Source organism: Vulpes lagopus, chromosome X, assembly GCF_018345385.1.
Source record: "Vulpes lagopus strain Blue_001 chromosome X, ASM1834538v1, whole genome shotgun sequence".
NCBI classification, from domain to species: domain Eukaryota; kingdom Metazoa; phylum Chordata; class Mammalia; order Carnivora; family Canidae; genus Vulpes; species Vulpes lagopus.
The window spans coordinates 77,475,865-77,499,197 of record NC_054848.1 but is presented as its reverse complement, the minus strand read 5'-3'; positions in this window follow the sequence as shown (position 1 = coordinate 77,499,197).

The following is a 23,333-nucleotide window of genomic DNA, read 5'->3' as shown; positions in this document are numbered from 1 at the left end:
TCAAGATAATGAAAATCTATGTTCACACAAAAACCTGTACACAAATGCTTAAAGCTATTATGCCTTATTCATAATAGTCAAAAAGTAAAAACATTCTAAATGCCTTTCAATGGGTTAATGATTAAACAAACTGGTGTATCCTACCATGGAACACTATTCAGTTCTAAAATGAAAGGAAGTATTAATACACACAACTTGGATGAATCTTAAATACATTTTACTAAGCTAAAGAGCCAAATTCAGATTAAAAAATCATGTATATCATACAATTGCATGTATATGATACTCCAGAAAAGAGGTTTACTTACCAACTTTGCTGATGAATCAAAGCAGGAAAGGATTAACTAACTCACTGGAGGGTGGAAATCCAATTCAAAATATTTTCTTTTTTTTAATAAATTTATTTTTTATTGGTGTTCAATTTACCAACATACAGAATAACACCCAGTGCTCATCCCGTCAAGTGCCCCCCCCAGTGCCCGTCACCCATTCACCCCCACCCCCCGCCCTCCTCCCCTTCCACCACCCCTAGTTCATTTCCCAGAGTTAGGAGTCTTTATGTTCTGTCTCCCTTTCTGACATTTCCCACACATTTCTTCTCCCTTCCCTTATATTCCCTTTCACTATTATGTTCTCATTCATTTGGGGAATATAAATAATAGTCAAAATATTTTCAATAGGGTAAAACCAACACAAATTCAATTACATAAATAAAAGACAGGGGAAGCCTGACTTGACAGTAGCAATACATGTGCAAAGAACTTGGGGACTTGACCTGGGCACAAATGCACCTGAATCAATAGTGTGCTGTGGCCTCTAAAATGACTAATTTCAGAGATTATAACCTGCATTGACAAAAATTGAGTCTAGTCATTCTTTCTGTATACTTGGATGATCAGTCCACATCTGGAACACTCTTCTCCAGTTCTTGACACCACATCTTAAAAGGCAGTGACAGCTTCAGAATTCCTATAAGAAAACTGGCTTATGATACCACAGTGTTTGGGAATGAGAGGTCATAATGTTTTTATTTTTTTTTAATTAATTTTTATTGGTGTTCAATTTACCAACATACAGAAAAACACCCAGTGCTCATCCCGTCAAGTGTCCACCTCAGTGCCCGTCACCCCTTCCCCTCCAACACCCGCCCTCCTCCCCTTCCACCACCCCTAGTTCGTTTCCCCGAGTTAGGAGTCTTTATGTTCTGTCTCCCTTCCTGATATTTCCCAACATTTCTTCTCCCTTCCTTTATATTCCCTTTCACCATTATTCATATTCCCCAAATGAATGAGAACATACACTGTTTGTCCCTCTCCGATTGACTTATTTCACTCAGCATAATACCCTCCAGTTCCATCCACGTCGAAGCAAATGGTGGGTATTTGTCGTTTCTAATTGCTGAGTAATATTCCATTGTATACATAAACCACATCTTCTTTATCCATTCATCTTTCGATGGACACCAAGGCTCCTTCCACAGTTTGGCTATTGTGGCCATTGCTGATAGAAACATCGGGGTGCAGGTGTCCCGACGTTTCATTGCATCTGAATCTTTGGGGTAAATCCCCAACAGTGCAATTGCTGGGTCGTAGGGCAGGTCTATTTTTAACTCTTTGAGGAACCTCCACACAGTTTTCCAGAGTGGCTGTACCAGTTCACATTCCCACCAACAGTGTAAGAGGGTTCCCTTTTCTCCACATCCTCTCCAACATTTGTGGTTTCCTGCCTTGTTAATTTTCCCCATTCTCACTGGTGTGAGGTGGTATCTCATTGTGGTTTTGATTTGTATTTCCCTGATGGCAAGTGATGCAGAGCATTTTCTCATGTGCATGTTGGCCATGTCCATGTCTTCCTCTGTGAGATTTCTCTTCATGTCTTTTGCCCATTTCATGATTGGATTGTTTGTTTCTTTGGTGTTGAGTGTAATAAGTTCTTTATAGATTTTGGAAACTAGCCCTTTATCTGATATGTCATTTGCAAATATCTTCTCCCATTCTGTAGGTTGTCTTTTAGTTTTTTGACTGTATCCTTTGCTGTGCAAAAGCTTCTTATCTTGATGAAGTCCCAATAGTTCATTTTTGCTTTTGTTTCTTTTGCCTTTGTGGATGTATCTTGCAAGAAGTTACTGTGGCCAAGTTCAAAAAGGGTGTTGCCTGTGTTCTCCTCTAGGATTTTGATGGAATCTTGTCTCACATTTAGATCTTTCATCCATTGGTCATAATGTTTTTAATTTACTCAAAGACATTTAAGTAAAAGAAAAATTAGTGAAGCAAAATGTTAACAAATTTTAAATATAAGTGATGGGGTATACAGGACTCATTATGTGCATCTATTTTTCTAATGACTGAAATTCGCAGGGTGACTAGTCTTGAAACTTCATTTGCAGTTTACTTAACAAGTATACGTTTTTACTTACATTGTGTATTGATTTGTAGTGGCTTTAGTATGATTTAATAGAGATTTGGAGGACATAAGTTAATTTCCCCCAAGGTAATATCATTGGTGAAAAAGTCCTAATAAGCCCCTTACCCCAGAGTTGGAAAGGACCACAGAAAATTTTAGGGGAGGCAAGGGAGTATCAAGTGGTTTGGTGTAAGTTTCTCTGCTCTAGCCTCCCTTCACCAGCTTCATCAATACAAAGTGGCCAAGAGATCAGCCCTCTAAGAAGGCTCTAATTGGCACTGATCCTCTACCTCCTCCTAATGGCCCAATAGGACTAATCTGGACGTGTCTTACATCGCTATTTATCCCTCCACAAGTCCTAGCCTTCCAGCATACGTCATTACTTGGATTTCTAACCCCTTAAGATTTCATATATTCCTTAATCTGATTCAACATCCTGTTCATCAATGAACCTCCAAGCCCTCTTGCCATGCCCTCTGAAATTTAAAGCCCATCACCAGCAAATTCCTCTATATCCTCAACATTTCATTCAGTTTGTTGTCCTATAGAAAGTTTGGCTCTTCCCTTAAATCTATGCTTCCATGGAGTCCTTTTAGATGGTGATGTTTTCTTTCCCACATTCTTTATATTGGTCACTGGATCTGGAGGTAGAGGAGTGTCCTCTTCCTCCTCTTTGTCACTTCCAGGCCATTTTTTGCTTCCTTTCTTCAAAAACCCAGCCCACTAAAAATGTACACCAATAGACTATGACAATTGCCACTCCTCCTTATGGCTGCCCCCCACTAACCTCTTAGTAACTCCTCTTCATTCATTCATTCACTGGAAATGTTAGCACCTGGCTCACAGTGTTTTTCTTCCACCACTTCTCCTATGACTTCAATACCCACTTGACAAAATAGCCAATCCCTTGGTCCTATCATCCCTTGAAGTCACTTCTCATAGCCTTCTCACATCATCCCAGGCCAGCCACATACTCATTAGTCATACTCCAGATGTCATTACCAATAACGGCCTCATCTCTGTAATTTCAACTTCAAGCCCCCCCTCTCCATATAATGTCCACCTGCAATCCAGAGACCCTACTCCCCTCACTGTCCATCTTTCCTTAAATGCCTTTACTTCCTCACTACCCGGCTAAATCCCAGGTTCCATCATGATATCCACTATCTTGTGTAAATCTGCAAGTTGGGGAGGCATCCTTGTACTCCATTGAGCTTAACCCTGGTTAAGAATAACTCCATGAAAAAAAAAAAAAGAATAACTCCATGGTGCAGCCCAGGTGGTTCAGTGGTTTAGCGCTGCCTTCAGCCCAGGGTGTGATCCTGAAGGCCTAGGATAGAGTCCCACGTCAGGCTCCCTGCATGGAGCCTACTTCTCCCTCTGCCTGTGTCTGTGTCTGTGTCTGTGTCTGTGTGTGTATCTCATGAATAAATAAATAAAATCAGTAAAAAAAAAAAAAACACCTCCACGTATGCAGCAGAATGATCCCACTTTAAATTCAATTTGACCATAAATTTCTAGTGGGCCTTCTGAAATGCCTGACAACCCTAAGTATTCCCAGCCAGTTCACTGTGCTTCTTTCCAAGACAACTATTTCACACTTCTCTTCCACAATGAAACTGCAAACAATTCTCCTTCATAATTTTCAGCTGATTATTTCATTTATTTTATAAAGGAAATAGAAACAGCCAGACTTAATGGTTTGAAGAAGAGATAGTTCTCTTCTATCAACTCACCTGCTTTGTTATCCATATACCCTGTCTTCTTTCCTGTTACTAAGAAGAAATTTCCACATTCCCCTAAGACCAGTCTTACTTGTGCACAGGATCCCTTCTACCCTAAGCTATTCCAGAATTTTGCTCCAGCAGTTAATCCCTCTTTCTCTCTCTCTGAGATCACCAATTTTTTCCATCAATATGCTGACATAATTCCCATCATCATATACACATGCTGCAAAATCTCCTTTCTCAAACAAACAAAAAAACTCCTTTGACCATATATCCACCTCCAGTCACCTCACAATTTCTTTTCTCCTCTTTATAGCAAAATTCTTCAAAGTAGTTATTTATAGTGCTCCATTTCCCCAATCTCTTTCTCTCCTCAACTCACTCAAACAAGTTTTTGTCTCCATGCTATTACAGCACTCTTATCAAGGTTACCAATGAGCTTCATCTTGCCAAATCCAAAAGCAAACTCCTATTGCTCATCTTATTACACTTTGAACTACACTTGGCTCAGTTGATTACTCCTTCCTTTTTGAACATATCTTGGTTTTTGTGACCATAGTATCCTGTTTTATTCTATGCCTCAGCCACTTTTTCACAGTGCCCCTTGTTGGTTCTTCCCCATCTTCCCAACCTCTAACCACTGGGATGCTCCAGGGCTCAACTCCTGAATGTTCATCTCTTCACTACATAGTGACACTCCCAAATGTCAGAGCAAGCTCCAGCTCTGACTCTCTCCTCAGCTTCAGTTTCATATGGATGTCTAATAGGCAGCTCAAATTTAACATATCTCAAATGGAATTCCTGATCCTGTCTTTCCACCCTGCTCTTCAGGCAGCCTTCCCCTTTTTAGTCAATGACACCACCCCCCATTCAGTTGTTCTTGCCAAAATCCTAGCATATCATCCCTAATTCCTTCTTGTTTCTCATATAACACATTAACCCATCAGTAAACCCTACTGGCTCTCTAAATTTTCACCACCTCCAAGGCATCATCACCTCTTCTCTGGACTATTTCAAGAGCTGCTTTTAAACTGCTCCCTCTACTTCTTATCCCCTTGTCTATACTCTACAAAATGGTAAGAGTTCAGAGTAACTTCATTTTCCTACCTAAAATCTTCCAATGGATTCCAATCACAATAAGAATAAAATTCAAATTTTGGGATCCCTGGGTGGCGCAGTGGTTTGGCGCCTGCCTTTGGCCCAGGGCGCAATCCTGGAGACCCGGGATCGAATCCCACGTCGGGCTCCCGGTGCGTGGAGCCTGCTTCTCCCTCTGCCTGTGTCTCTGCCTCTCTCTCTCCCTGTGTGTGACTATCATAAATAAATTTTAAAAAAATTCAAATTTTGCAGTGACTTTTCCCTCAGCCTAGCTTGCCCCTTTACTTCATTCAGGTATCCACTCATATGTCACTTCCTCTGAGAGGCATTTATGTGATCACCCTATCTAAAATTACACCCTCCCATCACTCTTGTTCCCTATCTTGCTTTGTTTTCCATTGTAGGACCTATCATCTGTTATTATTCATTTGTTTACTTGCTTCAGATTCGTCTCCTATACTTAAAATGTAAGCTTCTGGAGAGCAGATATGATCTATTTTTTTCGCTACTGGTACATAGTATTTAGGTGCTCAATAAATATCTGTTGAATGAGCAACTGCATCCAGAGGGAAAAATGATCAGGATAATCTATAAACCACAACATAACTTATAAGAAAGAATACATAAAGGTGCCACAAATGATGTTATCTGAAACTCAGAGGGTTTTGCCTTATTCTGTACAAAGGAATAACCACTAAAGCTACAGGGTAGAAATTACAGAGAGGCAGGAGGAGGAAATTTCTAAAAACCAGAACCCAAATAAGCCACCTCATGAAACAGTGAGCCATTAGGTATTTATTTCAGTGATAGGAGTACTATTTATTGGGAGCCTGCTATATGCCAGGTTTTGTACAAGGCCCTTAATATAGGTTAAATACATCACCTCATTTTATTTAATCTTCACAACTATATGAAGTAGATTTAATTATTAGCATCCCCCACTTTATAAATGAGGAAATTAATCCCATGTATCCAAAGTGGAGTCTACCATACCACTTCCAGATGCTTCAGTTGAGCAACTCCTATCTAACAGGGACATTGTAAGGGTAGCAGTTTGCAAACTGTGGTTCACAGACCCCTTGGAGGGCCCCAAAATTCTTTCAGGTGTTTAGTGAGGTCAAACCATTTATATAATACTAAGAAACTGCTTGCTTTCACGGTCATTCTCTTTTAAGAATGGACAGTAGAGCTTTCCAGAAGCTATGATGATACTGATGAGCGACTGCTCTCTGACAGATAAAGGAATGTATGCAATATATTCTTTTGCATAATTTTTCTTAGTTTGAATTTTTCATGTAATAAATGTTGATATATATAAAAAAATATAGAAACAATATCACATTGGGGTCCTTAATAGTTTTATGTGTAAAGTGTTCCTAAAATCAAAAAGTTTGAGAACCATTGCTGAAGAGGAATGGAGGATCTAAAATTCAGAGGCCTCTGAAATCTCTTCTGACTTAAAGATTCAAGGATTTAATGGAATTGTTTGAAAAACAGTTAACCCTAAAATCTGTTTTGGTTAAACTACCAGGTGTGGAATTTCTTTGTTAAATGTCTGTGTCCTCTTCACTGCTTTGGTCACTATACCGTGATTTTTCTCTGAAAACCCAGTATTCTATATGGTTTCAGGGTAGTCAGACCTTAGGGTTGGGGATGAAGAAAGTACACTAATCAAATATCCTCAGTCCCAACATCCTGTTAGTTTTGGTCTGAGGATATTTTTTTTTACATGGTGTATTGTTGTAGATGTTTAATTTATAAAAATTAAATGAAAAACACTGATGTCGTTTTGGTTGCTTGTTTCTGTCTCTTTGTTTTGAATTACAGTTTTCTTCTATTAGCAAAGTAATAAGGGAAAGGGAGTGAGCAGTAAAGAGAACTTTCCTTAACTAAACACCAACTGTAGGTATAGGAAAATATAATATGCTTCGGTTGTCTTTTGCTAAGCACCTATTATACAGTCACTTCACTCAGTTCTTGATATATATTATCTTTAACTCTCAGAACAATCCTAGAAAACATGTAGTACCAAGTCTATGATGGATTGTCTGTAAAAAAAAAAAAAAAACAAACAGCTGCATTAACTACCTTCCCTTCATCCATGCCCTTGGGTAGTCCCTCCCTATACCTACACTGGTCTTGGTCATATGACTTACTTTGACCAATGGGACAATAGCAACTATGAATAAGCCGAGACTTCAAAAGAGCTGGGTCATGCTCTCTCCTGATGCTCTTAGTAACCCTCATTCACCAGGTGAATGAGCCCAGGCAAGCCCACTGGGTGATGAATGACACATACCCCTTGTTTTATTACCCTTTTGACAACCAGCCAACTGCTGGACATATGAGTTAGGCCAGTTGACATGAATGAAGGAATACAGCTGACACACAAGAAGCAGAGACAGTCCCAGCTGAGTGCAGTCCAAACTACCAACCTACAGAATCATGAACAAATAAATGGTTGTTATTATAAGCAACTACATTTTGAGTTGGTATGTTATGCAGCAAATGCTAGCTGATAACAATACCCATTTTATAGAGACGAAAACTGAAGCTCAAAGAAGTTAAATATATTTACTGAGGTCATTCTATAGCCAGTATATGGAAGAATGAGAATTTTAAAGCTAGAATTATGCATACTTCATTTAACCTTCACATCTGCTCTATGATATAGGCATATTACTGATTTAATTTTAAAGATGAGGAAACATAGGGGTGCCTGGGTGGCTCATCAGATGGTTAAGTGTCTGCCTTCAGCTCAGGTCATGATCTCTGGGTCCTGGAATTAAGCCCCGTGTTGGGCTCCCTGCTCAATGGGAGTCTACTTCTTCCTCTCACTCTGCCCCAGCACCCCCCCCCACTCATGCACTCCCTCAAATCAATAAATAAAATCTGTTAAAAATTTTTTAAAAAATAAAGATGAGGAAACATGTACAGGGAGGTTAAACAGTCTGCCCTAAGTCACACACTAAGTAGTAAAATGTTAACTATACTTATTGTGGTGATCATTTTGCAATATATACAAATATTAAAGAGATGCCCGGGTGGCTCAGTGATTGAGTGTCTGCCTTTGGCTCAGGTCATGATCCCGGGATCCTGGGATTGAGTCCGGCATCAGGATCCCTGCAGGGAGCCTGCTTGTCCCTCTGCCTATGTCTCTGCCTCTCTCTGTGTGTCTCTCATGAATAAATAAATAAGATCTTAAAAAAACAAATATTAAATCATTATATTGTACTCCTGAAGGTAATATAATGTTATGTCAATTATACCTTATTTTTAAAAACGAATAAGGAGGAGACCAACAGTAAAATTAAGTAACTAATTAACAATAAATAAGTAGTAATCCAAGATTTAAATGCAACTACACCTACTTTCAGAGACTGTGCTACTTTCAAAATTTCAGGTTGTGTGCTCCAGTTAGTTGAGGATTCCAGTTAGCTCATTCTTTCCTATAGAAAAACTGATTGTTCTAGCAGTGAATTAGCAACCAACAGATTGAATTTAAAAGTGCACTGCACAACTCTAAGCACACAGTCATAAAGAGTATAAAGGAGAAAGAGCAATGGAAAAGGAACAAGACTTGGGAATTTAAGTTATTAAACAACAACAACAACAAAACATTAGAAAGCAAGTCTGGTTTTATGAATAGGAGATAAGAAAAACTCATTAAAATAACCAAAGCACTAAGAAGACTTTAGTGTAGGACAGGAGATCATGAAAAGGGTATTTTAAACTAGAACTGAAGTAGCTAGCAGGCACCTGCTTAAACCAAGGAGGAAAGTATTCATTAACACTAAAAAGCACTGCACTGGATGCCCATCACATTCACAACGTGTCCTTCTACTGACTTTCTGCCATCTACGTGCTGCCTGGCATTGGAATTATTTAGGCTGGAAAGGAGAACATGGATGGAGGGAGGGAGTGTTAACATCTATTGAAGATGGCATGGGAAGAGCACTGGACTGCAACTAACTAGCCAAGTAACCTTGGGTTTGTTACTTAACCTCTATGGATCTTAATTTCCTGATCTCCAAGGTCCCTCGCAGCTCTAAAATTTCATGATTCTATGATTCTATTAAAGGCAAAATGGTGATCAGCAGTGATCCATCACTACTGAGGACCAAAAAAAAAAAAAAGAACAAATGATCTCAGATTTCTTCATGGACTCCACAAGCATGTGTCAAACACCTGCTATGTGTTCTAAGATTTGTTCTTGTCCTCAAAATCATAATCCACTGAGGAAAGGGATGTGTTAACAAATAACTGCAGTTCATTTTATTTATTTATTTATGATTGTCACACAGACACAGAGAGAGAGAGGCAGAGACATAGGCAGAGAGAGAAGCAGGCTCCATGCACTGGGAGCCCAATGTGGGATTCGATCCCAGGTCTCCAGGATCACGCCCTGGGCCAAAGGCAGGTTTCATTAACACTAAAAAGCACTGCACTGGATGCCCATCACATTCACAACGTGTCCTTCTACTGACTTTCTGCCATCTAAGTGCTGCGCCACCCAGGGATCCCCAATAACTGCAGTTCAGTGTGATAATCTCTACAAAGATATGCAGAGCACAGAGAAGGCATGATCAATGACAAGAAGACAAGAATGCAGATGCACAGGCTCCTAGAATTAGATGCACCTTGTTTCAATACTAACTTACCTACTTACTAGCAGTGTCACCTTAGGCAAATCACTTATCATCTCTGAGCCTCAGTTTCCTCATGTGTTTTCACCATGCTAGAATCTGAAGCTACAGTCTGAGCTACCTATAGGGTTGATTCTCAAACCTCCATAGATGCAAAATATAGACAGTTGGGGATTAAAGTGAGATTGGACAGGGCTCAAGGGGGTATAAAATATGAGTAAGGGGAGACTTAACAGATAAATTTTCAAGAAGTTGACGTAAAGAAGAATAAGACAATGGGATGGTAGCTAGAGAAGTATGTGGCATCAAAAGGAGAGGACATTGTTGTTTTGTCTGTTTTATTTTATTTTGTTTGAATAGAGGTCATAGGACACGGTTAATTTTTTATGCAAAAGACCCAGAAGAGAGGAAGATGTTGATAATGCAAGAAAGAGAGGGGATAACTGAGGATCCCAAGTTCCACTGGAGGCAAAATAATATAGAATCTAGAAGGGATTAGTCTCTGATAGGAGCACCATCTCCTATCAGGAAAACAGACACATTCTTCATCATAAAAAGGGGAAAGACAACTGTTATAGTTGTAGTTAGGAGGGTAGATTAAGCAGTGAGAAGATGAGAATGTTCCCATTTTCTGGATTCTGATTACTCAGTGCCATATGAAGTCGGGTCATCAGTGAGCATGAGAAGGAAAGAGGGGTAGAAGAGCAAGGTCTGAGTCCAGAGGAGGAGGACAGTTCAGAGAATTACAATCCAGAAACTCTCACTAAGGAAGGGCAATGAGTAATGGACAGTATCAGGTGTCCATCTGAAGTTCATGATAAGTGATGACAGGCAGTGAAGTTGTGAAAAACTCAGCTGCAAGGAAAAGGAAATGAGGAGAAAGAATGATGGGCTACTTAGGAGTCAGGGTATGACAGCTCAGTGGGTATGAAAGATAGAAGGGGGCGGGGCACCTGGGTGGCTCAGTGGTTGAGCATCTGCCTTCAGCTCAGGTTGTGATCTGAGGGTCCTGGGATCAAGTCCCACATCAGGCTCCCTGCAGGAGCCTGCTTCTCCCTCTGCCTGTCTCTGCCTCTCTCTCTGTGTCTCTCATGAATAAATAAATACAATCTTTAAAAAAAACATAACCATATCTTGACAATAGCCTGACCTTCAAGGTTTTGTGCACCTCATGTTTGGCATACAGAAATTCCTTAGAAATTGACATCACCGGGACACCTGGGTGGCTCAGTGGTTGAGCGTCTGCTTTGGCTCAAGTAATGATCCTGGGGTCCTGGGATCCCACATCAGGCTTCCCACAGGGAGATTGCTTTTCCCTCTGCCTATATCTGCCTATATCTCTGCCACTTTCTGTGTGTCTCTTATGAATAAATAAAATCTTAAAAAAAAGAAAGATAGAAAGGGAAGGGGAAAGTATTGTACGTTAACAATACTGTAGATGGGTTCTAAGCTGGGGTCGGAGGCAAACAGAAAATTATGGGCTGATGCAGGGGGAAACTGTAGTGAAAAACAATGGATTAGAGGCCAACCGGATATGGCTGAAGAACTATAGCAATGGAGGTCGAGATTTACTAAATAATGCACTCTACTCGTGTTGAAAAGGGATAGTTTGTGACAGAGCAAGTGGGTAGTTGAAGTTGGTAGAGGGGAAAAAAATCACTGAAGTAAAGGGATCAAGGAAATGAAAAGCCATGATGAGATGGGTCATCTGCATGAATGTTGAAGTCACCAAGAATAACCGCCCAAGTCATGGTGGAAACAACAAAACCTAGAGGTACAGCTGCCTCCTCCACCCCTGAAGGAGAATTTCCTGTTACATTCCTCCAGCTGCTAGGAAGTAGGGGAATCAGGGACAGATTCCAGCCACTGTGAGACTCCCCCATCCCTCCCTGCCCTGTACCCAAGTTCAAGGGATCCAGTATACCCCACAGCTGGTCTACTCTTGTTTCTGCTACTCTCAAAGCCTACACCATCAGATAACTCATCTCTAAATTTCCAATAACTTAGAATTTTTTAAAACATGGGCCTTCTTCTTTACGGGCACATAAAGCTCTGCCATCCTTGACATAAAGATGCTGAAGGCCTCAAGAGTGATGAGAGGAGGGGCACCTGGATGGCTCAGTGGTTGAGAGTCTGCCTTTGCCTCAGGTCATGATCCTGGGGCCTTGGGATCGAGTCCCATATCAGGCTCCCCGGAGGGAGCTTGCTTCTCCCTCTGCCTATGTCTCTGCCTCTCTCTGTGTGTCTCTCATGTATAAATAAATAAAATCTTTTAAAAAAAACAATGATGAAAGGAATGGAAAGGAAGAAAGTAAGCCATGAACTAGATCTGCAAGAAATGAGGAAAAATAATCAGGAGACTAGTAGGTGACAGTAACGAGGAGGGTAGAGGAGTGGAGCTTTTGGAGGAGGGAGACGGAGCAATGATACTAAAGGGATCTGGGGAAAAAAAATAAAGGGATCTGGGTATGGGAACATGGTTAAAAGGCAGTCAAGATTCCACTTACAGCAGGAGGCAGAGGACATGTCCTGATAAAAACATTAAGGATATAAGAACTTTGGCCTTCACAGACAGCCATTTCTAGAGGGCACAGTAAGGCCTTAGGAAGAAGTAGAGGAAGTGGCTTACATATGATTGGACAATAAATACGGCAGCATGGATGGTGAGCAGTAGCCAGAGAGGCTTGGGAGTTAAGGCACAGTGAGAGTCGTTCTGACAAGTCTCTTAGAGGAGGGTGATCAGTTCATTGTAGGTTGAGGTCCAGAATATTCCATTCAATCGTAGTCTTCGATCCTGGGATGACCACATTTTGGCCCACACGAGGCAGTGTGAAGGCTCCTCAAAAAGGAAATCAGAATTCCTTTTTTAAAAGATTTTATTTATTTATTTTGGGGAAGGGAGAGCATGAGCACGAGTGGGGGTGGGTACAGAGGGAGAGGCAGACTCCCCCCTGAGCAGGGAGCCCGATCACATGGGCCTCGATTCCAGGGCCCTGAGGTCATGACCTGAGCAGAAGGCAGAGGCTTAACTAACTGAGCCACCCAGGCACCCACCTCAGTCAGAATTCCTGTGGTGGAAGGGGTGCAGCATCTGAGGCAGCAGTCCCCTTAAGGCTCACACAATGGGATTGTGTTGGTGACTTGCACAAAGCAGCGCATCAGTCCTCACCCACTGAAATGTCTGGCAGAAGCAGCTTTTGTCTTTGTTTTCTCTTTTGGTGTGGCATGAACCAGATTTTCTCTGACCATAACACGTCTGCCAGGAATACTGGCATGGATCCTTTCTCACTCTCAGTGACCCTTCATTCATGAGGTCAGCTTTGCAAGGACAGGGCCAAGAGGGAAAGATGCAGAGTAGGAGAATAAGAAAACAATTCATTCTATCTGATCTCCAGCCTCACCTCCATAAGGTGGTTCTTGCAGTAAAGGAAGCCCAACATCATGCTTCATGCCCTGCATAGTTGGCCTTTGTCAATGTTGTCCATTCAGATTGTACCAGCTTGGGGCAGCTCTGTGGCTTGGCTAACAAGCAAATGAGTCCTGAGTTCCTGCAGTTCAATGGGCAGCCAGAAGGCCACCTCAGCCTAAGGCGGGGCTCAGAGCAAAGGAGAGCAGGACTGCATCTAGGGCAGTCTCCCATCAGCAACAGGTGACAAGATTTACTCCATCAGTCAGAAGGGGTCACCTGTACCCCTACTTTTGCTCCCTTCCAATCTCCGATGGTCTATCCAAGGCCTCTGGGCATATAGATCTGTACGTTCCACCAGGCTATAAACCTTTGCAGTATTAACATAGCTAACAAGCTCCCAGGTGACACTGATGTTCCTGGTGCAGGACCACACACTGAGGACCACAGGCCTCCATTAGAACTTTGCCTCCATTTGTACCTTTTGCTAATCAACTCAGCTTCCCAGACCAGAAAGTATTATTAGCCAAAAGTAACTGAGCACTAAATTTGTTCTAGGAGACATATATCCCCTAAACCAACTTCCCTCCCAAATTCTCAGCTCTCCCAAAGTCACTACGTATTTTCCAATCACTTAGGCTTGAAATCTCTCTCTCTCTCTTATTCAGATCCTGTCTATACAGTCATCAAATCCTTCCAAAACTTCCTTTAAAACGCCTCTCCTAAAAAAAAAAAAAAAACAAAAAAAAAAATAAAAAATAAAAAAAATAAAATGCCTCTCCTGCCTTTCCTTCCTGTCTCCAATTCTAGAATAGGCTTTTATCACCTCTTGCTACCCTGGCCCCTGACTCTAGTCTATCTCTCCCTTTCAACCCATTCAGCACACTGCCACCAGGCTACTCTTCTGACCTCCAAGACTTCTTCTAGGTCAAAGTTTGGTATGCCTTCCAACATGTCACCTGATTAATCCAAAAGCCTTCTGTAAATCCTGCCCCCCTGAGCCTGCACAACTCAACAATCATTGGTCCTCAACCACTCTCTGCTTCTCCAACGGCTGATTCTACCTCCTAGCTGACAGTTCCAGAAATACAATCCTGAAGAACACCTGCCTTAGAAATGCCTGGGATGTATGAGTAAGATGCATATTCCTGAGTCCCACCTCAGACCTACCCAATCTAAAGCCTCTGAATGTGGAGCCCAGGAATCTGCATCTCATCAAGCTTCCCAAGGAAATTCAATGCTTGCTAAAGTTGGGGAAACACTTCTCCCGTCTTCTACTATAAACAGAATCCAGTATCACCCCCTCTGTATGTTATCTATTGCTATGTAACAAATTACCACCAAACATAGTGGCTTAAAACAACACACATTTATTACCCCACTGTTTCTGTGAGTCAAAAACCCAGACATAACTTAGATGGATCCCGGGGCTCAAAATCTCTTCAAAGGCTGCAATCAAGATCTGGATCAAGGCCAAGTTCATGTGTCTGGCACAATTAGTATCTCACAAGCTGTTGAACAGAAGACGTCAGTTCCTCACTGGCTGTTGGTCAGCAGCTGCCCTCACTTTCTTGCCAGGTAGATCTCTCCCAGGTCAGTTAACAACATAGCACCTTGTTTCATCAGATCAAGCAGGTGTAGAGAGCCAGAGATAAAGAGAGCTAGCAAGACAGAAGTCATAATTTTTGTAACCTAATCATGAAAGTGACATCTCATCACTTTTTGCTAAATTACATTTGTTAGAAAGAAGTCACTAGGTCCAGACCACGTAAAAGGGGAGAGAATTACATGACATGTGAATACCAAGAGGTGAGAAATCACTGGAAGCCAGTTCAGAAGCCACCTGCCACTCCTTCTTCAATATCAATACACACCTTTTAGTCCATGTTCTTGCCTATTTGCCCAGTCACTACATAAAAACTAGAAAACAATAGTCTGGTTCACAAGAAAACAATGCATAAAGATATGATTACCCTAGTCTGACTCTTTAGCTTACAAGTGTCTGATTTTAGTGAAGGAAAAAGCAGCTGATCAAGGTCCAAAGTGGACACTTGGGACCTTCTGACAAACACATATTAATCATTTGGGCTTGTTTTCAACCCTGGCTGCAGATTAGAATGCCTGGGGAGCTTTTAAAAAAAAAAGTACTGATGCCCAGGGTCCCACCACAGACCATTTAAATCAGAATTTCTGAGGCTGGAGCTCTCGAATCAGAATTTTAAAAAAAAATTAGGTGGCTTTAATGTACAGCCAGGATTGAAAACTCTGAAGCCCATTCTTCCTCTCTCGCTTGCATTTTTTTTTTTTTTGAGAAATGTTATATGGAAACAGCTTCTCACTTAGGATTGGTTGAAAGCCCCTTCTAATTGATTTGGAAATACCCTCTGAAGAAGTAATTGGATGCCAGCTTGCAAAAATAGCAGGAAAGTCTCTTAATGAAAACTGACAGAGGTGGCCTGAGAGAGGGCATCAGGTTTGAGACATGTCTGAGTCAGAACAAGAGCACATGAAGTCAATATTTGCTTCAACGTGGATGAAACTGGGGGGTATTATGCTGAGTGAAATAAGTAAATCGGAGAAGGACAATCATATGGTTTCACTCATATATGGAACATAAGAAATAGTGAAAGGGGAACTGAGTGGGAAAAATTAGAAAGGAAACAAACCATGAGAGACTCCTAACTCTGGGAAACAAAGGGGAGAGGAAGAGGAGGTGGGTGGGAAGATGGGGTAACTGGGTGACAGGCACTGAGGAGGGCACTTGATGTGATGAGGACTGGGTGTTATACTATATGTTGGCAAATTGAATTTAAATTTTAAAAAATGTAAATGAAAAAAATATGTGTTCAGTCAGTACCTGCTAAAAAAAATGGTAATGGGCTAGGAACTGCAGGGAGGAAAAAAAAGAAAAAGACATGTCCCCCAGAATAGAGGTTGGAAGCCAGCAGCCCATGGGTCAGATGTGGTTCACAGATGTGTTGTATACAAGTGTGTGTATATATGAGTGTGAGCATATATGTGTGTTTTGTTCTTCACAAAGTTTACACAAATAAGTATTTTTGTATGCAACTTATTCACATTTGGAAAAAATAATTTAACATGCATCCTTGGCATATTAAAGAGTTAAAGTTTACATTTTTCTTCTAATAGCTTGTAACTTCACTGAGGAATTAAACTCTAAAATATACACCAGCCATCATTTAAACTGATTTACTACCAGTGAAATCAGGGAGAGAGTCCATTTCTTATTAACAACACTGAAAATCAACATCGAAAATGGGGATTCCATAGGCTTACACTGAACAACAGTATCTAGAATTAGCAGAGTTCCTAAGAAGCATTGAGTAAATATTTTGTAAGTATGAATTAAACATCTTTATCTATAATTTCATGCTTCCTAACAACTGATTTTTTTGTGCTTTTACAAAGCACAAAGCAAAGTGCTTTGTAAAAATTGGCAGTTGTTGCCACTATCAAAAATAAGGAAATTTTATATAAAGATCCAGATCGAGGGCTTCTCTTTTACAAACTGGCAGCTTGGATGACACTGTTCTTAGCTTTCCATACAGTAACAATCACCAGAAAATGAATAGTGGCTCCCACTTCCCTATCTTTGTCTCCCCAAATGGACATACTCCACCGTTTGACATACTCTGCCTTGCCTGAGCAGAAATCTGGAAGGCAGGATAGGAGAGTGGACAAGAATATAGACTCTGGAGTCAACAGGGTTCTGCTGGCCTTGGGCTGTAAGAGGGTCAGTCCATCCTTTCTTTTATTGGGCTCAGACCAGGTGACACCATTTTGCCTCCTTCTTGGGGGAAAAAAAAAATACAGACTCTGGAATCAAATTTGCTTTGTGTCCAAATACTGCTTCTGTCTATGACTGTTTAATGGTGTGACTTGGTAAGTTAATTAAAATCTCTGTGCCCTAGTTTCTTCTTCTGGAAATCAGGAATAATAATAAAACCTACTTTACAAATTGCTAAGAGGATTAGTAAGTGAGTTAATACATATGAAGAGCTTAGCACCATGGTTGGCCAAAAGGTATGCACTCAGTACTCATTAGCTATTGTTATGATTTGAGTAGATTATAACACAGTAGTTAAGAGCAGGAGTTCACCAGGCCAAAATCACAGCTCCAGAACATACTAGTCATGTGGCCTTGAGCGAGTCACTCACTATTCATCAGTTTCCCCATCTGTGATTTGGGGATAATAAGAATACCTACCTTGTAGGTCTGCTGTGAAGGGACTAAATGCAATAGTGTTTACACAGTGCCTGGCACAGAGTAAACAATAAATGTTACTTAGCACTGTTATTCCAACCTATCAGGAAAGAGATTAACCAGAAAGTCCTTGGTGAGGAAGATCAAGTGAGAGTCAAGCTAGGTGGTGTGTGGACTAAAAAGACGGAGGAGCAGAAGACAGTAAGAAAGCCTTAATGGATTTTTGAAGACCCAAACAAGCATCAGGGTTTTGCTTCAAAGGCTGACCCTCCAGAGACTAAGAGCCAAGGGAATTTACCTGCTTAATCTGCCACATGCTCAAGCACTTTGGAAACCCACTCTGTAAGTCCAATTCCCTTGCAGGGCTACCTACCATCTTTGCAACCCAACAATGTGACCAACATGATACATTAATTATGTCCTAAGACATCCAAAATAATTAAAGTACTAAAAATAATGGCTCCATAGATATGAATGTTCCTGAAACTGACAGATGTGACAAACAATGGAAGCAGAAATAACAGAGTGCAGGACAGCACTGCTGTTCAAGCTCTCCTTCCTTGCCTGGCCTCTGACAAGGAAATCAAAACACACACAGAAGAATTGCATTCTCATCTGGGTGGTGACGTTCATGCATTAATGGAAATCAAACTTTAATGATCACAAGATTTGGAAAAAAATGAAAAGCAGTCTGTCTCCCGCTTCCCCAGAACTGGGCTCCTCAGAATCCTGAGCAAGAATCACTGATTATTAGTGATGAGACGCTTGGTCTACAATTCACCAAGGAAATCTGGGAAAGAGTATGATCATAAAGAGCCCAAGGCAAGATACAGCATGTCTTAATTACGGATACACCCTCACCTAAAAAAGCTGTTGCACATCATTTCATGAATTATCTAAAGGACAATTTTAACCTCAGGGAGACTTTCCCCCGCACCCTCTACCCCTGCCTCTAAGCTTCCTACATCCAAAGATGTGTGCCCATGGAATACAAAGTCATTTTAATATTAGTCTAAGAAAAAATACACTTAAGAAAAAGCCTACAGGGGCACCTGGGTGGCTCAGCCAGTTGACCGTCTGACTCCTGGTTTTGGCTCAGGTCATGATCTCATAGGTTGTGAGATGAAGCCCCATGTAGGAATCTGCTTGAGATCTCTCCCTCTGCCCCTCCCCCTACTGGCGCTCATGTATGCATACACGTGCCAGCGCTCTCTCTCTCAAATAAATAAATAAATCTCTTTTTTAAAAACAAAAAGGCTTACAAAACAATAACTAATACGGTATCTAAAACCACATTCAGTTCTAAAAAAAAAAAAAATCTGCCACTTTTGTTGATATTTTCCATAGTAATGGTCCATGCATTGTATTACCGAATTTGCATATGCTGAGGGAATTGTTTTGTCATATAACAAAATTTTAATTCCAGGCTATTTTCGAACCTGTTTCTGAGAATGCCCCGAAGCTATCTCCCCCTTAACACTCACTTGGTGCTCAACTCTGCAAGTGGGAATTGTAATTCTGAAATAAATAAATCATAAGTTGGAAAGTAGATCTGCCACAATCATCAAATGATTCATTTGAGGTCAAGTACTAATGATTTGTGGATTAGCATGACTAATGGAAAGCTGGCTGTAATTCACATTATTAAGTGCTGCCACATTCAGGAAAGGACAACAATAGAAATCAAGTAGAAAGGTCAACGTTGAGATAGCAATGGATGGTATTTGGAAGAAAAAAAAAGATAACTAATGTTAGCATCTACTTTCCCCTCCCCAGCATCCAGAAAAGAGAAGCCAGCACTGGATTTCTAAATTGGTACTTCTCAAACTTTAATGTGCATCACCTGGGGATCTTATTAAAATTCCAGTTCCCATTGGGTAAGTCAGTGGTGATGCCTGAGGTTCTGCATTTCTAACAAGCTTGCAGATGACACATGCTGCTGGTTCATGTACCCACATTCTGAGTAGCAAAAGTCTAAACCAGAGAGCAGCAACCTAGAGCCCACAAACCAAGTCTGGCCCACTGTCAGCCGCTGTACAGCCTGCGAGCTAAGAATTATTTTTAGATTTTTTTAAAAATGGTTGAGGGTAAAATCAAAAGAAGAATATTTTGTGACACATAAAAATTATGTTAAATGGAAACCTCAGTGTCTGTAAATGAAATTTTATTGGACCACAGTATGTCCAGTCATTTACATATTGTGTATGATGCTTTCTAGCTCAGGTTAAAGTAATTGCAACAGAGACCATATAACCCACAAACCTAAAATATCTGGACCTTCACAGAAAAAGCTCTGCAACCCCTGGTATGAAGGATTAATAAAGAGGATTCTGCTGTATCACTGCATGGAGAGAAGGGCTTTGAAATCGGAAGAGGGAACCCTGTGAGCCTGAAACAGAGATTGTAGTCCCTCCCAATGGCACTGGGAGAAGTCAGAAGGGAGGAACAAATCCAGTGCACTGATATGCACAGTGGCCCAGATGTGTCAGCAGTCAAAAAGGAAGACCTCAGTGAGCAGTATCCTGGGGTCCACTCAGAGCAACAGTGCTCAAAGACAGCCAACAGAAACCTGTTGAGGGCAATCTCTTGGAGCCCAAGGAGCAACAGTAAAGCTGAAACCACTAAGAAATATGAACCCAGCCCTTGCCTGATTTTCTGGCACAAGAAAAGGCCTGGAGTCTTTAGTGATCAAATGGAGGAGTGTAGAAAACCCCCCAAATAATCAAGATTTAATTTCCTGCCCATACAACATGTTGGGGACCTGAAGATTACATTTAATTTATAGAAATAAAGGAACAGGATATATCATGCCTGTATCCATTTACTAGGGCTACTATAAGCAAATATCATAGACTAGGTGGCTTAAAACACAGGCATTCATTTCTCCCGGTTCTGGAAACTGGAAACTCCAAGGTCAAGGTGCCAGAAAGGTAGGTTTTACTCTGAGACCTCTTCTCTTGGCTTGTAGACTAACCTCCATCTCGCTATGTGCTCACACATGAAAGGAAAGAAGGGAAAGAGGGAGAGAGAAGGGAGATGGAGAGAAAGAGCATTGGCAAGCAAGCACAAGAGTGCAAGAGTCTCTTCTTTTTTTTAAATTTATTTCTTATTGGTGTTCAATTTACCAACATACAGAATAACCCCCAGTGCCCGTCACCCATTCACTCCCACCCTCCGCCCTCCTCCCCTTCTACCACCCCTAGTTCGTTTCTCAGTTAGGAGTCTTTATGTTCTGTCTACCTTTCTGATATTTCCCACACATTTCTTCTCCCTTCCCTTATATTCCCTTTCACTATTATTTATATTCCCCAAATGAATGAGAACATATAATGTTTGTCCTTCTCCGATTGACTTACTTCACTCAGCATAATACCCTCCAGTTCCATCCACGTCGAAGCAAATGGTGGGTATTTGTCATTTCCAATGGCTGAGTAATATTCCATTGTATACATAGACCACATCTTCTTTATCCACTCATCTTTCGATGGACACCGAGGCTCCTTCCACAGTTTGGCTATTGTGGCCATTGCTGCTATAAACATCGGGGTGCAGGTGTCCCGGCGTTTCATTGCATCTAGTGTCTCTTCTTATAAGGATACTAATCCTATAAAATCAGGGTCCCACCATTATGATCCCATTTACCTTAACTGCTTCCTCATAGGCTTCATCTCCAAATACAGAGACACTGAGGGTTACGACTTCAACATATGAATTGGAGGGTGGGCACAGTTCAGTCCCTAACATTGCCCTTAGTGTAGAATAAAACTCATAGATGCTATACCCAGTTATATCCCTGATCTTATGAATAGACAGAAATGTCGACTGACTTCTGGCCCTATCTAATGCAAGGACATAAAGAGATACCTTTATCTCAATAAATCTCCTCCACTGGCCTGCCACTCACCCCCAATATCAGAAGCATTCCTTTAAGTGATGATTACCTCACTCAAAGGTCCAGGTTAAACTATGAATCCAATAAACAGAAGAGCTACACTTGATCCTAATAGCAAAGAAAACTCTCCTTGATAGGAAATACAGTACTGTAGGTAAGGGCAGGAACTCTCAGCCAGATTACAATGTGCCCAGCTATTTGACATTGAACAAGTCATTTAACCTCCCTTTGCCCCAGTTTTCTGATCCATAAAACTAGGTGAAACAGTCACTTACTTCCTAGCACTCAGAACAGAGCTTGCTACACAGTAAGCACTTGATGGGCTTTAGTTATTATTTTATCTTAAAGAGTTGGGGGAATTTTGCATTCTACTCTAGAATATATTCAAACTAGTTGCCACCAAGAAAAAGTGACAATCCAGGAGTAGGCTACACATACCTACTGCCGCACCACCATGTACGTGTGTGTAGATGGTTTGAAAAGCACGATTTGAAAAGCACGAAGCCAAGGACAACCTTGGGAAATAGAGGGAAAGACTCCGAGGAACAGAAACTCGGGCAAAGGGAAGAAATCTGAAAAAAAAACCTGGGTCTTGGAGTATGTTCCAGAAAGGACTAGTCTAGCTAAAATAACTGTGACAGGGTGGAGGTAATACAGGGGCACTGTGTGCCTAGGAAGAGAGAACTGCTTAGAGGATGCTGAAGATCTTTCTTGGGACTCCAAATTTCTAAGTTTCTCTGGGGCAGAGAGATCTTTCAGCATTCCCAATTTAATCCTGCTGTGCTCCAAAGAAGGGCACAAGCTTTGCCTAAAATATCCAGAATACTGAAGTTTGCAACAAAAAAGGCCACTTTCTCTTCCCGGAACAAAACGGTGCAATGCAGCAACAGCAACCAAGACACTGCTCTCCTTCATTCAGAAACAACAAAGGAAATTATCCTTAGGAGATGCAAGCCCATGTACAATAGACTAATGGGCAAAATATTTGCCAGGCTATAGGCCTTTTACTCAGTATGCAAATGAGCTGAATCGAAGGGAAGAAAGAATTAAAAACAGCTGTTCTGTTCTTTCTTCCTGTGTTGACCAGGAGGAAACGATTTTTCAAGTCGGTAAAAAAATAAATGAATCTACATCTATATTGCTCCTGCTGCAAAAGCAGCCTCCACACTTAGATTTCTTATTGTTCCATCGTCCTGAATAGATGTAATTATTTTAGGTCTAGTATTATCTGTCCCATACAAGCAGCAGAATAGCTTTCTGAACTTTTGTCACCACAAGGACCTACCAAAAATAAAATCCACAGAATAGCAGTAAGTGAAAGGATGTTTCCTTATCTGACACAAAATTTTCAGAGGGGAAGGCTATGTCCTCAACCTCTCCATGCCCCTACTCTGTACATGAGTGCAGAAAGGAACATAATTACAGATCCTCACACTCCTTCCACTGCATCATGCTTGGGCTGCACTGTGGGGATATAGTCACCGCCCACACACAGCCTGGAAAGCTACTGGCTCGCCTTAGAACTGCCTCGAGAGCCACATGCACATCGGTTGCAAAGCCAACTATGATTTCCTCCTGGGCACATGGTTCAATATATGTTTTTGCACAAGCAGGCATGGACGTGAAAGTCATTTTTCAAGAACTCAGATCCTCTGATATACATATTTATACACATGCCAGGGGTACAGAACTTTCTATTGAGAGGGAGACATCTTGTGGATTATTTCAGAACTGAGCATTTCTGGAAGGCAAGCCAGTAATAGGAACAGCAGTACTAGGAACAGCAGCACAGTACTAGGAACTTTACATTGATTATCTCACTTAATGCTCAGAGTAAACCTGGGAAGTAGGGATTATTTTTTTCTCATGCAGACAGAGAAACTGAGGCTCAGAGAGATTAACTTATCCAAAATCTCACATCTGGTAAGTGGAAGAG